Raw genomic sequence first — 16,743 nt, forward strand, 5'->3', positions numbered from 1 at the left:
ACGTGTGAGATATGGTCAGTGATACGTTTTTTGACCGCGAGAAGCCTATCAGCTGCAGAAATTCATCGTCAGTTAACAGAAGTTCATGGCTTCAATGCAATGAGTGAAGGTAAAGTGCGTCAATGGGTTAGAGAGTTTACAAATGGCCATCAAAACGTCCATGACGAAGAACGGTCAGGCTCGCCCTCTGTGATCACTGATGATTTGGTGGCTGCATTCGAAACAAAGATTCCTGAGGACAGAAGATTCACAATTTCCACTCTTTTTTTGGAATTTCCACAGGTTTCAAGATCAGTTTTGTACAAAATTGTGTCTGAAAACCTAAACTTTAAAAAACTGTGTTCTCGGTGGGTACCCAGACTCCTCACAGAGGACCACAAAGGGAAGAGATTTGCCACTTCATTGGACTTTTTGATTCGTTACGAGGAAGAAGGGGATGACATGTTGAGTCAAATTGTCACTGGAGATGAAACATGGGTATCCCATATCACTCCCGAAAGCAAGCGACAACCGATGGAATGGCATCACACAACCTCACCTGTCTGGTCAAAGCCAAACAGACGCTGTCAAAGCGCAAGATTATGGCAACTGTGTTCTGGGTCCGGCGGGATGTTTTGCTAGTGGACTTTATGCCACGAGGAACGACAATCAACTCAGATGCCTACTGTGCAACTCTAAAGAGCTCCGCAGAGCAATTCAAAACCAAAGGGGCAGCATGCTGACAAAAGGAGTTTTGCTCCTGCACGATAACGCTAGGCCTCACACCTCTCAAAAGACTCGGGATTTGATTGATTCTTTTGGCTGGGAAGTTTTGGACCATGCACCATACAGCCCCAACCTTGCTCCTAGCGATTTTCACCTTTTCCGGTAACTGAAACACCATCTTGGTGGGCAGCGCTTCAATGATGATGATGAAGTGAAAGCGGCCGTGAACTCTTGGCTGTCGGAGCAGGCGGCCGAATTCTTTGAAGAGGGTATTAAAAACTTAGTTGTACGGTATGACAAGTGCTTAAATAAACAAGACAACTATGTAAAAAAATAGGTAAAAGTGTGTAGAATCAGAAAATAAAAGTTTTTTTTTACAAAAGTATTTGTATCCTTTTTTTTTAAAATAAAAAGGGCCCTTACTTAAAAAACAACCCTCATACATCTCGATGTTCACAATGCCTGATAAGCATTGTAGAGTGGCACAATGGATTCTTCTGATGGGTGGAGAATTTAGCAGGGTTAACTCCAACAGATTATGCCACAATGTGTCATAGAATCAGTGGACATATGGCTGCACTCTCTTTTATTAAAATTTTTAACTGTCCTGGGGAAGTCCCCTATAGAAAGTGTATGACTTTCCAGTATCACTGATGCAGAATACACATTTCCATACAACAAGGCTGAATTCTACATTGACAAGTCAATGCCATTCATACATAGGTAATATTACTTTGATATCAAAAATCAAAGGTTTTCAAATACTAGCACTGGATGGAACTCCTAATTTGATTTCTTACTGACATACCTTACAGCCACTGGTATTCAAATAGTGTGTTTGGATGAATAGTGGTATTTCCACATTACATGACTATTGCTGGAATGATCTCACTTTGCCTACACGGCAAGGAATTATTAGTTAAGCATATATATATATATATATTTTCCTATTTGTAACCATCAATGCTATTATTTACACTATCTCACAACAGGAAGCATTGATATATGCCTCAACATCTTTAACCTTTGACAGTTGTCTCACAACTTGGTGAACCATTTGTCAATCACTGTAAATACATAAACAATTTGTGACCTCTACTGCCTGTTCATCACTGTTATTATTATTACTAAATTTAGGGGTTGGGGTTGTTTGGGGGAGGAGACCAGACAGTGAGGTCATTGGTCTCATCGGGTTAGGAAAGGACAGGGAAAGAAGTTGGCCATGCCCTTTCAAACGAACCATCTCGGCATTTGCCTGGAGTGATTTAGGGAAATCACAGAAAATCTAAATCAGAATGGCCAGAAACAGGATTGAACCGTCATCCTACTGAATATGAGTCCAGTATGCTAGGCACTGTGCCACCTCACTGAGTTTACATTTAGGGGCACCCATGTCTATGCATAAGTGATTGAAACATTTAGGAAAATATTATAGGTGGTTTGTGTGTCCTGTAGTTACAGCTGTGACTGTTGAGATGACATATGCTGTGTACTGAATATTATACTGCATGGCTGATAAGTGCCTCAGTGTCAAGAGGTGGCACATTCACAGAATGCACCATCCTTGGCACTGTACATTTGAAGTCATTGTCACACTGTTACAACCTGGACCTATCAGTAGGCAAGGCACACCCTCTTTACAACCTGCAACTGACTGAGTTTAAAATAAAATAAACACTTTATAGGGATATATCTATTTACAGTTTTTTTACAATATTCCCCCTGAGCGTGGACTGTTCCTGTTGCTGTGAACAAATCATTTCCTGGTCTAGTAGTAGTTCCACTAGCACTGTAAAAATAACAAAAAGTCCTAAGTATAGTCTCAAACAAACATAGTGGATGAATATTTTCTGCAATTGCTGGTGCTTCTTGCACTGTGGGAGACTGAGGAGACATTTTAAGATGGATATACAATCCAAACGCATGTAGCATGGTGTGATGGTGAACCCAATTTTGTAATGCATCTTTTTGCCATTCTGTTGCATTGCCATTACTTGTTGAACAGCATTCCTCCTGTTTTCAGTCATACATTCCTCCACTATTATGCTTTTTCATTCTTGATGAAGAAAGCTTTGTATTCATTTCCCTGACAGATGTTTAAAAAAGATAGAAATGCCAAATTCTTCTTTGCTTAATGCAAGTGTCTCACAAACTGTACATTCTCCAAAATACAGTTTCTTTATAACAGTGACAAGAAAACTGTATTAATGCAATCAACTGACAGAATGATGAGGAGCAGGTGCACGAGGGCACCCAGTCCAGGGAGCGGGTATGTGGGGGGGAGGGGGGGGGGGGTGCTTGATGGCAGGAAAGTGCTGATGTGTCAGTTGTCTGTGAAATATAACAGTCACAAGTGCTTGCGAAATTCCATATCCAAGTGCAGCCATCAGTCTGACAGTAGTAGGAGTGACTGTTCAGCAAACAGATTAGATTAGATTAGATTAGATTAATACTTGTTCCATAGATCATGAATACGACACTTCGTAATGATGTGGAACGTGTCAGGTTAATAAAAGATGTCTGTACAAGAAATTACATTACACAAAATATTGCATGACACTAATGATTAAGTTAGTTTTTTCCCCTCCCTTAGTTTATATCTAAAAATTCAGCCAATGAGTAGAAGGAGTTGTCATCTAGAAATTCTTTTAATTTATATTTAAATGTTAGTTGGCTATCTGTCAGGCTTTTGATGCTGTTTGGTAGGTGCCCAAAGACTTTTGTGGCAGCATAATTTACCCCTTTCTGTGCCAAAGTCAGATTTAACCCTGCATAGTGAAGATCATCCTTTCTCCTGGTGTTATAGGTATGCACACTGCTATTACTTTTGAACTGGGTTGGATTATTATCAACAAATTTCATAAGGGAATATATATACTGTGAGGTTACTGTGAGGATCCCTAGATCCTTAAATAGATGTCTGCAGGATGACTGTGGGTGGGCTCCAGCAATTATTCTGATTACACGTTTTTGTGCAATGAATACTTTTCTACTCAGTGATGAATTACTCCAGAATATGATGCCATACGAAAGCAGTGAATGAAAGTAGACATAGTAAGCTAATTTACTGAGATTCTTATCACCAAAATTTGCAATAACCCTAATAGCATACGTAGCTGAACTCAGACGTTTCAGCAGACCATCAATGTGTTGCTTCCAGTTTAACCTCTCATCAATGGACACACCTAAAAATTTTGAAAATTCTACCTTAGCTACAGACTTCTGTTCAAATTCTATATTTATTACTGGAGTTGTGCCATTTACTGTACGGAACTGTATATACTGTGTTTTATCAAAATTTAAAGAGAGTCCGTTTGCTGAGAACCACTTAATAATTTTGTGAAAACATCATTTACAATTACATCACTTAGTTCTTGGTTTTTGGATGTTATTACTATACTTGTATCATCAGCAAAAAGAACTAACTTTGCATCTTCATCAATGTGGAATGGTAAGTCATTAATGTATATCAAGAACAGTAAAGGACCTAAGACCGAACCCTGTGGGACCCCGTGCTTCATAGCACCCCAGTTTGAGGAATCAGCTGTTGTTTTAACATTACACGAACCACTTATTTCAACTTTCTGCATTCTTCCAGTTAAGTATGAATTAAACCATTTGTGCACTGCCCCACACAAACCATAATGATTTAGCTTATCTAAAAGAATTCCATGATTTACACAATCAAAGGCCTTTGAGAGATCACAAAAAATACCAATGGGTGATGTCCGGTTATTCAGAGCATTTAATATTTGATCAGTGAAAGCATATATAGCATTTTCTGTTGAAAAGCCTTTCTGAAAACCAAACTGACATTTTGTTAGTACTTTATTTTTACAAATATGGGAGGCTACTCTTGAATACATTACTTTCTCAAAAATTTTTGATAGAGCTGTCAGAAGAGAGATTGGGCGGTAGTTGTTGACATCCGACGTATCCCCCTTTTTATGCAATGGTTTTACAATGGCATATTTCAGTCTATCAGGGAAAACACCCTGCTCCAAAGAGCTATTACATACGTGGCTGAGAATCCTACTTATCTGTGGGGAACAAGCTTTAAGTACTTTGCTGGAAATGCCATCAATTCCGTAAGAGCTTTTACTTTTCAGTGAGTTTATTATTTTACTGATTTCAGAGGGAGAGGTTGGTGGAATTACAGTTGTTTCAAACTGCGCAGGTATGGCCTCTTTGCAGAAATGGGGAGGTAACTTTACACAATGTACACATGACATAAATTGTCATGTATCTGTCCAAAGTAATGTGCCAAGAGATATTCCTGTCAGAGTAGAAACACGGCAATTGCACTGGAAACACATAGTCAGTCCCTTTGTGAGTGCATCGACTAAAGCCAGCCATGTAACCACTGATCTGAATCCTCAGTTGGTTGGTTAGTTGATTCAGGGGAGCGGACCAAACATCTAGGTCATCAGTCCCATAGGTTTAGGGAAAGATGGTTAAGGAATTCAGCCGTGCCCTTTCAGAGGAATGATCCAGGCACTTGCCTGAATCGATTTAGGGAAATCACGGAAAACCTAAATCAGGATGGCTGAATGTGGGTTTTGAACCATTGTCCTCCCGGAAGTGATTCCAGAGAACTAACCACTGCGCCACCTTGCTTGGTTGAAACATCGGTCATACTGCATGATACATGATTTGAAATCTGTACTGTAGGCAGGTAGGGGATACATATATATCAAAGTAAAGCTCTCATCATGATATAAAAAATGAGGCCATGCTGAAAATTGTAGAGTAATTAGATTAGCACAAACAGAATGACAAAAACCTACCTCTCATCATATGTTTTTTTAAATTAATACTTTTATTATACTGATTCCACAAAATAGGGAGATGGCTCAAAAAAAGCTAATTTAATGTACCTAGAACACTAATCCACCATCAAAAACTTCCAGTTAAGGTCAATTACGACGTTATTGAAACATTTCCGTATCATGTACGTAATTTTGTTTAAAAAAAAACCGTAAATGTAAACTACAGATAAGAATTCCCATGTAGCACAAGAAAGTAGATATTAAGAAAAGTTCATGGAGATGCCGCAGCCTATGGTGCTCCTCAATCTGATTCGAAAAATCCGCATTGAGCAATACCAACACAAACGATCACACAGGGTGTATACGGGGACAAGGAAAAAAAATTCCCGGATTATTCCCGGATATCCCGTTTAAAAAATATACTTTTTCCGTGCTAAGTGACAGTAGGTTTTCAGTAGATTTTCCCTCGGAACTGCAAAACTTATCAATCCTTTGAATGGTTAACGTTTTATACAATCGCGCAGAACTTCCGGAAAAAAAGAAAAGACGGGGGAGAGAAGTATGGAGAGACTTTTAATTAAAAAATGAGAGAAGTTTTGGAAGGGCCTTTGATTTGCAGCAACATATACGCTGCATATTTTCGTATTACGAAAGTATAAATTCGAATTGCACCAAACACAGCGCGTTAGTTTCCAGAGCGTTGAAACCGAGGTTGCGATGTCCTTTTGTAAGCGAGTCATATCTCAAGACACGAGGTCTCGCCAGCCGATGACAGCAGCTATTCAGAGCATAGGACACGTGTTATAGTCAGCCAATAGCAAGATCACTGGTAACATAGCGCGAACACACAAGAGGAAAAGTTAACGGTTTACATTAATGTACACAGTACCGTATATCTAGAAGAAAAGTTAAGCTTTCACATATTATATTGGTCTCTAAGATTAACACGCTACAACAGAAGTTAAGCTTTCACATGTAATATTGATCTATTTTGCGTATGTTATACTTTAAGATACATCACACAACTGTGCCAGTAAATTTAAAATTATGACATAAATGTCTCGGCTCGAAATTCTTGTAAGTGGCTGGTTCTCAAACTGTTCAGTTTCGAACGCTCTGTGATTTAGATATCCATCCCACTTTCTCACACGTAACTTATTTCATCTTGCGTAAAAAGAAACTTACCTTGAAAGTAACGCTTTTCTAACCACCGTTCGCAGTACTTCCTGGAGACTGTTAGAAATAGGTTCAAATTGCCAGTTGCCAGAGAGCGCCAGAAAACAGGCGTTATTGTGCGTGTGCAATTGCAGTGGTGTAGGAAGCCCGCATGCTCGTGTGTATAAAGCACTAAGAGAGCTTACATTACATTATAAAAGCAACAGTGCATCAGAGGATACTCCAAAGAGCACCGGAATTTCGTAAACCACACTAAAATGCATAATTCGGCTTGAAGTGCAAATTGGCTTTTTCCAGATTCACAATGAAGTAGGTCCCATCTGATATTAAGCTTTTCAGTGTGGTTTTTGGGATGTAAATTTTCTTGGAGTACCAGTACTCTACGATCTCATTTTTGGTTCTTTATTATGGCAGAAGATGATAACGTGCACTTGAAATTGCACTTGAAATTCAGCGAACAGTTGGAACTAGCCAATACTGTAGAATGAAACACTTCGTTTCAAATAAAATGATTTCCTCAGCGGAAAGATTAATAAAGCCAATTTTCTTTAGTAAACTTGCAAAAATAACTCCATTGTTCTGCAAGGCGATTAATGCTTGACTGCTCCTAACTTGGAAATAAAATAAAATCAGAAAATTGAAATTAATAATATACTTTTGCCCTCCGTAATTATGTGAATGTATTTTAATTCAGTTGATAGCTCGCGGCCACAGAAATCCGTTTTGTTTTCATTTGACGTGGGAGCTGTACACGAAGAGAAGCAGCGAAATTACTTAACGTAAACACGGGTCAGGTGGAGACTAACCCCTTCTCCACTACAACTCAGACAACTCTGTGAAAGCGCGAATCTGGCAGCTATGGCACGCGAGAAAAAATCTTCTCATTTGCATCTGGCTGCTTGCTGCTACTACCGATACAGCTAACAGCCAAACTTCAAGTAGTGGAGAGACTGGAGAAGGTACTGCTTATACGCGATCAAATGCGCATGCGCAGCAGACCGCTGGCAACTAGGTCAAACGAACCTAATGTGAACAGTTGTGACGTCATGCTCATAGCAAGCAGTTTATTGTTACGAAGAATTACAGTCTGCGCCCTACGGCCTTTGACATATTTTTGCTATTTGCACACGCTTGTGCGTGCACGGTGTTTTGTTGTTGTAAATTGCACTTTTCCTTTGCCACTGAAGATTTATTTTTTTCCTTCTCGTTTATATTTTATTGCTGCAGTATCATTCTCCAGTAGCAGGAAACAATAACATTCTTTGCTAGAGAATCAATTCTGCAGTCAAAATTACAAAAATTTAACTGAAAGCTAAAACAATGAAAAATTCCCGGAATTCCGAAAAATTCCAGGGTTTTTCCCAGTTTTCTCCCGGATGAAAAATTTCCCGGGTTTTTCCCGGTTGTCCCGGGTCGTATACAGCGTGTCACAGTTCAGTCACCGAATTAGCGCTCACTCCCAATAACACTGGCCATTAAAAGTTGATGATCTAGTCTTTCTCAGAATGTGCGAATGTAATAGCTTTATACTAATTTTAAGCAAGCTGTCTTTGTGTGTACATCTTGGATTAAGTATTTTAAAGATTTATAAACACGTGAGATTCAAACTCGGAAGACGCGTCATCCGAGATAAATAATGGTAAAAGACAAGATGGCTGTATTGAGAAAATGCACAAGTTTGAATAAAATCGCATAAATAAGTCATTTCAGTTACATGCAATGTGCTATTTTTTCCAGATAAGTCGTAGTTTTCAAATATGGTTACAGTAACTACATATTTTTAAAATGATAAATTCTACCCAACATTTTATTCTTAAAAGTTCGTGGCTATTTGACATCGTTTACTTCGATACTGGGTGCATTTAACATGGTTACCACTGTTCACTTTCTGGGCGAATTAAAGAAATTTTACTGCGAGATCCCTCAAAAATGCACATTTTAAAGGTCCGAATTGTTTCAGTTTTTGATAGGTACTAAGATTTACATTGATTGTTTTTGCAATAATAAAGTACAACAATCACACTCATGATTCAGTGCGGTATAAAATTACTGTTACAGCAGCACAAACAGCGTTCAGGATGACAACATTTCTACCGTCACCCTGTTACGTAAAGGAATGCAAACTATGGTAAGGACCACAAAATTGTTTTTAAAAAATTATTCAAATGGCTCTGAGCACTATGGGACTCAACATCTTAGGTCATAAGTCCCCTAGAACTCAGAACTACTTAAACCTAACTAACCTAAGGACATCACACACACCCATGCCCATGCCCAAGGCAGGATTCGAACCTGCGACCGTAGCAGCCCCGCGGTTCCGGACTGCAGCGCCAGAACCGCACGGCCACCGCGGCCGGCACAAAATTGTTTACTTACTTAAATAAATACTCAGTTTTGCCTCATTAGCTTCATTTTTCAGGTGCATTAGCGTTCAGCAACATATTCAAGAACTTTATCAGAGTCGTAGTTGCCCAAACCATCGTTAGATCTGTATAAATTGTCCCTGAAAAGCATTTTTCTGGTCCGAACACTTACATGCTTTACTACTGTTGGCAGCAATGTTCTTTTGCACTCCAGCGCTTACATGCACAAGTTCTGGCGACGTTCTCAGTAGTGAAATTAGACACAGAGCTGCTGTCTCCCGGTTTATCGTGGAACTCTCAACTGACAAGAATAAACCGTGTGACTTACCGTGTTATATATGCAATAACTCCGATTCTCACTGACTACCGGTACTCCTTGATCTATTCACAGCCGAAGTATTCTGTTGTGTGAAATATTGTTGATTAATAACAATAATATTAATGTTATTTCGCGTATCTCAGTGGTCTGTTGGAAGTCTTTGAACTGGACGCCACTTCGGAGACCCTAGTTCAACCGCGGACTCCAAATCAAGTGTTGTTTCCGCTGAATATGCACATCATTGACAGGTGAATGCTACGTTAAGACGCAAACTGGAAAATTCATGGTCCTATCGGAATTCGACAGCTCGACCTTTCAGTTTCCAGTCACACGCTTTACGCCGTTTTCCCATCCTACCTTTCTGTGGTTCGACTATGTTCCCATGGTGTTCCCAAAACAGGATTTCGTAAAACGATTTCACAATACCGTTCCTGGTTTGTCATCTAAACTGTCCAAAACTTTTCTGGAAAACTTTTCCTAGCTGCCGCTTTTCCACTTCCACAATCGACTTTCGCTTTCATATAAATGCACAACCGTTTTTAAAACGCGCTTGGATTGTCAGGTTACGTCTTTCTTCTTTTTTTTCTTCAAAATACTCGATTAATATGGATGGGTCGGGAGACTTACTATGAAGTGAAGAAGAAACACAAATGTTGGAGTGAGCCTCCGAAATGTCCCCCCCCCCCCCCCATAATACTTAAGTGAAAACAAATAACGACTATGCTGATTAAACTATAAACCGGTAAAGTTGTTTTCCAGGCGCCACGCCGAACCAGGCTAGCAAATCCGCTTCAGACCTTAACATGTAAACAAGAGAGCGAAAAATGGTGTCAGAAATTCGGTTTTTCATCTTTCGGAAGATGTATCGCATGTAAACGCATGTTTGCTGTTTATCAGTGTTCTGTACGGGGACGGCTCTCTCGGGGTCAGCGGAGTAACGGTTGCACTGTTGCAAAAATTCTGCTAGAGCGTAATCGTTCAGCGAGGAGAAAAAGAGTTATTGTACATCTGCATTGAGAAATAAAAAGAAATTGCGAGGATGTATCTCAATTAAATCAGGAAGGCTAAAGTAACAGTAATGGTTTTAACTAGAAGTAATGGTGTGTCAAGGAAGGTGGAATAAGGTGCAGCGAGGCATCGGAAGGATATTCGAAATGTGAAAAGAATAAAAGACAGACCTCGCAATTAAAAATAGCAAGGAAGGATTGTATAAATTAATGCAGGGTATATTACAATCTAAGAATGAAAAGACGTATCAAGAGGAAAAAAGACAACTTTCGTGACAACTAGCGATTGGTGCATTATAGGGTGCCGACTTAAATATCCCAAGCGTTACCGAATGTTAGATGGTAATGAGTACAGGGAGATCCCTATTTTGGTGTAATACAATGAAATTTGTGCTATGAGATCCGAAAATCAAACAAATAGCATTTTGAGACCAAATCAGAAGAAAATGTTTCTGTTAGCGCGCATGTAGCATGGCAGTCGGTAAACCTGGTAGACAGCGGTTACTTGCTTAGCTGTTGCCCATTTTTTTGGTAAGTAATAATAATTTACAAAATAATGGCCACAACTTTTTGGCGTTTATTTTGTTATAACTTTACCTACTGTCGAATATATTTCCAAATCATGAACAGCAACAAAAAAAAGAAAAATCATGTGTACAGACAGCAGAGATGAAGTTCATGACATATGCAAGGGGCTGTAACAAAATGAGTAAAATAAGAAATGAACCGACAGGATCTATTCCGCTTATGACAAGATAGAAGAGAATAGAATGAAATGGTAGGATCATGTTGATAGAATGATAGAAAATAGATTGCCGAAAAATACAATGGTATTGGCCGACTGAAAAGAGCGAACTAGGTAGACCTCGTAAGAGGTGGTTGGATGGGTGACAGAGACTGAAATAGGTGACTACAACACAGAACCTTGGAAATGGAAATGAGCGTTTGGCGTCTTTAGCCGGGAGACCCCTTGCGGGGCAGATCTGGCCGCCTTGGTGCAGGTCTCATTACATTCGACGCCACATTGGGCGACCTGCCCGCCGGATGGGGATGAAATGATGATGAAGACAGCACAACACCCAGTCCCTGAGCGGAGAAAATCCTCAACCCACCCGGGAATCGAACCCGGGCCTTTAGGACGGCAATCAGGCACGCTGACCAATCACTTTTTTTTTTTTTTAAATCACAATTTGTTCGTTTTCGTTTGTTGGAGCTGCTCGGGGCGGACGTTGCAAGACACCCGCTTCAGTTCGTCGTTGATCCATTAACTAAGTCCTTTTATTACAGAGGGCAGCTAACCCTCTGACTACACACGCTGAACTACCGTGCTATCGGGGCTGACGAGATCTTAGAAGATGATGATGGTAATTAAGGCCACTGTGCTCAGTTTACAGTGGTATCCAGGTACCGGGAGGCGCTAATAAGCCAAGAGGACATTAATATATTCAATAATCAAGACAGGAGTTCCGTCTTGTGCCAGTGATTTTCAACAACTTAACGATTCTTAAGCTCCTAAGAATTTAAGACGTCATTTCCTTTTTTTCCTCTTTTTGGTTAGCCTGATGTAGTAAGCAAAAAAAAAAAAGATGTGTCCGAACGAGACAATATGGAAGTCGAGTCGAAGAGAAGGAATGGGGACCTAATTCTTATTTCCGAATCAATACAAAAGTATGTAGCTTGACTGCGAAGTAATCTAGAATAGTGTTTGTTACTTTTTCGTAAAGTAAATTTTCCTTCCAATTTGAACGAACATATCTTCTAATTAATTATCTTAATTGCTACGGTAATCAGCGAACTGCGACTCCTGTGAAAACATTCCACGCTCTCTTGCACTTGTCTAACTTCCTATGCAGAGCAAGGATTTTCACGGTGGAGAATGCGTACAGCTAAAAGGATGAAATGTGTTACACTTCCAAAGCGAACCGAACGAGATGACAAAATGCGTCTTTCGTCGTACAGAATACCGTATATATTAATCGTTACCGCCGTTATCGGTAGTTTTGGCAGTGTTAGGTTAATTTATATCTAAATAAATACTCGTCGTAAACTTTAAAGTTTCCTTTAAAAATTCTTCACAGTACAATAATGAGTAAACAACATTTCGTTTAGATACTCGGCTATTGTAATAAGGGACTGTCGGAAAACAAAGGTTTTACAAGATAATCGAGAAAAGCTGAGTCTACGAAATGAAATAGTATATTTTGCATTCTGTAGGTCATTCCATTGTTTTAGAAATATTGCGAACCCACATGACAAATTTAAACTATGAGCGAGACTATTAATGGAAATCAGAGCTTTGCCTGAATACTCAGCCTTCCCAAATAACATTACTGCTCTTCCCATAATTTCAACTCAGCATGTTTTCTCCTGCCAAACTCTATTCATAGTTGTTGGATTAGCGCCTCTGAAACATGAAATAGTATGAAATTCGTTCATATTAATCGGCTTACATTTCTGGATTGAAACTTCTGCTCTTTGGCAGACTGTATGTCAACGATGATCTGACGTCAACTAAACATAGTCTTCGTGTACGCCATTGTCGACCCGACTAATTTCTTCCAGAGGCCCTAGACCTGAAGCGTCGTGTGAGTATCGGTATGGCCTTAAGGGCTGTAGACGACAAACTTGTACCTGGCGACAAGCTACAGAAATGAGATTAAGTACAACAAAGCGGCAATCTTCGGCTGAGGACCTCACGTGCTAGTTATTAGGCCATGTTGGCATTGGTTTCATGAGGAGCAAATATACGAGGACGTCAAGTAAGTTACTTCCACCAATTCATTCCCAGACACAGTCTATAATAACATGCACACCACGCCATCACTGTGTCACCGCAGCCCTGAGTAATTACAGACTTATCGAGACTAAAACGAGCTGAGATGAGACGAAGTCCTCGCGCGGGAGGCCAGCTGTGGCAGCATTGTGCTGACGGAATGCACTTCTACTGACACAAGTTGTTCATCACGAATCCGAGATGATGGCAGCTTGCGCGCTTCGCTTGATTGTACGACTCGCTGCATGCATGCTTGTAGTCCTTACAATATCGACTTTTATACTTGACGTTATGGTGATTACATGGATGTTTCAAACGAATACTCTTATTCGGTAGGTATGTGTTTAGGTGTTAGCCATAATATCTCTGTATATAAAAGGCGATGTCCCAACCGACCGACACCATGACTCATCATCGCCCATCCCAAAGCACTAAGGACAGAAACTTAATTTTGGAGAGGGTGCTGATTGTACACTGTAGGCGTCATTTAAGGAGGGATTTTTCGCAATTCCACCTCTAAGAGGATGAAATAGGAAATGAAAGGTTCTTTGGAAATATCGCTATTACGGTAATTCTGAAGGTCGAATCACGAAAATTGGTATTTGGCTTACCAGTCAGAAATAAAGAAATACTTATTTCCAGAATGAGATTTTCACTCTGCAGCGGAGTGTGCGCTGATATGAAACTTCCTGGCAGATTAAAACTGTGTGCCCGACCGAGACTCGAACTCGGCACCTTTGCCTTTCGCGGGCAAGTGCTCTACCATCTGAGCTACCGAAGCACGACTTACGCCCGGTACTCACAGCTTTACTTCTGCCAGTATCCGAGCACTTGCCCGCGAAATGCAAAGGTCCCGAGTTCGAGTCTCGGTCGGGCACACAGTTTTAATCTGCCAGGAAGTTTCAAATACTTATTTGACCATTTTTGAAAATTCAGCCACTTAGTAGTTTTTCTTTTTTTAAATAAATGTTTCTTTTTTAATAAATAGTTATTAAGGAACTACTAAAATATTTTTGAAGCTACATCTATGAAACTGGCATTTGACATGGACAATGAAAATTCAAGTGAAAATATTTCGTTGTATTAAAATAATTTAAAACTAAATCTGTGAAAAATTGGTATTTCATTTATTGGTTCGAATAAAGAAATATGTGTTAGGGGATGACAGTTTCTATGAATATATCACCGTAAGTACACATAGACATGATAAACAAAAACTTAGGACTGCAGCCACCAGAGTATTCAGCTGCCCTTCCTCAAGTCACTTAGCATCGTAATTCAGTCGCATCCACACAGTTACATCATGACAAGCTTGGTTGTGGTAATGTCTCTGTTGGTGCAGACACTATATGGAGAGCAAGATGTTTAACAACTCTATTCTCGGTAACCTTTAAGCGAGAATAAATTTCCACGTATAGGCGCAAATACTATTAGCATAAAAAATATTTTTAGAAACGTGTTGAGCAGAGCACAGGTGTGGTTTTCAAACGGTTTTCCACATATGTTGAGACTTATGCTCGGTTAAGCTCCCATCTAGGTCTTAGATACATGATCAGAAGGCAGTAAAATGTGGCAATCGGTAGAACAGATTTGATAGTTTTTTCACGTGAAATTCGCGACATTCCTCCCCTTCGATCAAATGAGACTTTAGAGCCAGAAAGAGATGCCAGCCAGAGAAACTAGTGCCACGTCCTTGGTTTGGAAACCTCTTCAGGTACAGACACAGTAGCAGGGCTTGGTCAGGGAGGAAAAATGTAAACAGTTCTTTTGATTTTCGAAGAAGTCTATTTATGGAAAAACCACTGTAGCAGCAGCTCCTAGATTTCAGCCCAGCTGGACAAGTTTGTGCCACTGCACACTGTTTCATGCAAGTAGGCTACCGAGCTCTAGCCTCGTAAACAATCTCATTCTTTTATAAATTTGTATTTTTGCCAGTCTGATGGTCACATTTTGACTTGTCACTTTGTATAAAATTTGTTCTCATTTTGAATGATAAATATCTGGTGTATGCAGGATCTTTTAGAAGTGATGGTCAGTAATTCACACATGGAAAGTACGGGCCAAAAGTAGTTAAAAAGCTCCAATAAACATGGGTCCTCTAATCAATTGCATTAATTGCATTAATTCGAGTTGGGAACCAACTGTAAACGCCACAGGATTTCGGGATATTTACGTTGGTATCGACTATCTGTTTACGCATGCGTAACTATTTCCCTTTTCTCCCTCTGTGCACTGAGCCGTACCGGCCTCACAATCAGTTACGAACGTAAAGGCACCATGGGCAGAGGTTACACCAATGAAGAGATTACGCTGACATCAGTGGCCCCCCCGGTTGCGGAGCCGCGCGAATAGCCACCCACGCCTCCCCCGCCAGTCAGACCGCACACTATTCGTTCGTTTCTTTCGTCAGTCGACTCGGCTGAATCGAAATGACGCTTGCCTTATCACAAACAAAGCTCATACTGAACATCTGTAATGCGAATTACGAACTTTGAGAGATGCTCTGTACACTGCTGTGCGTCCGTTTTCAGCACTTTTTGCGCAGTCTTCTTCTGTAACCTAGAAAACTCACGAGTAATCCTGTATGTGGTATCCCAATCATCAACCCCAAACCCCAGCCCCTATGGAAAACGACACAGCACAAAAATTCTTTTTATATCATTATTTCTCACTGAGACGTTAATTAAAATAGCTATGCATTAGTTTTTTGAAATATAATTGGCAATCAAAGGGTTAATAGCTACCATCCACACACACACACAAATTTTTTGTGGTGAATTTTACGTAAAACCTTAATCTTTTTTTCTTACCTTGTGAGCCATTTACACAGGTTCTTACCAATGAACTTGTGCGCTTTTTCCAATTTTTCGATTTCCATCCATGAAATTTGAAATAACACTGTGCTGGATGACATATGTGTGGCCTATCAGTCATTTTCAATTTTCTGTCATCTTTTTAATGTGGGTTAAAGTATAAGTGTGAATCTTGCATTTTCAGATTTATCTAGCATTTTAACTTAGAGCATACGGGCTGTTCTTTTTAATGTGGGTTAAAGTATAAGTGTGACTCTTGCATTTTCAGATTTATCTAGCATTTTAACTTAGAGCATACGGGCTGTGACTGCAGCGCCATCAGAAATATCATACTAGTGTCGCAAATCAGAAATGTGTTAGGCATTTTAGTTGACAGTATTCCTGTATTGACCTGGGTGCTGAGCAGTCACCAGCCAACACTGGTGAGACTCCCATGCGAGTGGGTCTCGCTGATCATGACTCAGACGTCTGATGGTGGCCTCGTTGCAGGTGAATTGGCTGGATTTGTGCATGTGCAGCAAATGGTGGGGTTGTGTGGGGGCCTTCTGGTGTGATAGTTGTTTAAATAAGGGCACAAACATTCCTTTCTTATCAAAGCTGTTGTTCCAGCTGTTTAAGCGTAGCACAAGAGGACTTAAACTGTTGGTAAATGAAGCATAATATCATAGGTGAACCTTTTTCTTAAATTTTCCACCATTTTAAACTTGGAGGTGGGGTCTATACTTAGCACATGTGACCTGGAAATCATGCAGGCTGTGACATTGGGCTGGTGAATCTGACAAAGATGCAGGCTCACCAATATCCCAGGGTCCGCCATC

This window comes from Schistocerca gregaria, chromosome 2, assembly GCF_023897955.1.
Source record: "Schistocerca gregaria isolate iqSchGreg1 chromosome 2, iqSchGreg1.2, whole genome shotgun sequence".
In the NCBI taxonomy this organism is placed as follows: domain Eukaryota; kingdom Metazoa; phylum Arthropoda; class Insecta; order Orthoptera; family Acrididae; genus Schistocerca; species Schistocerca gregaria.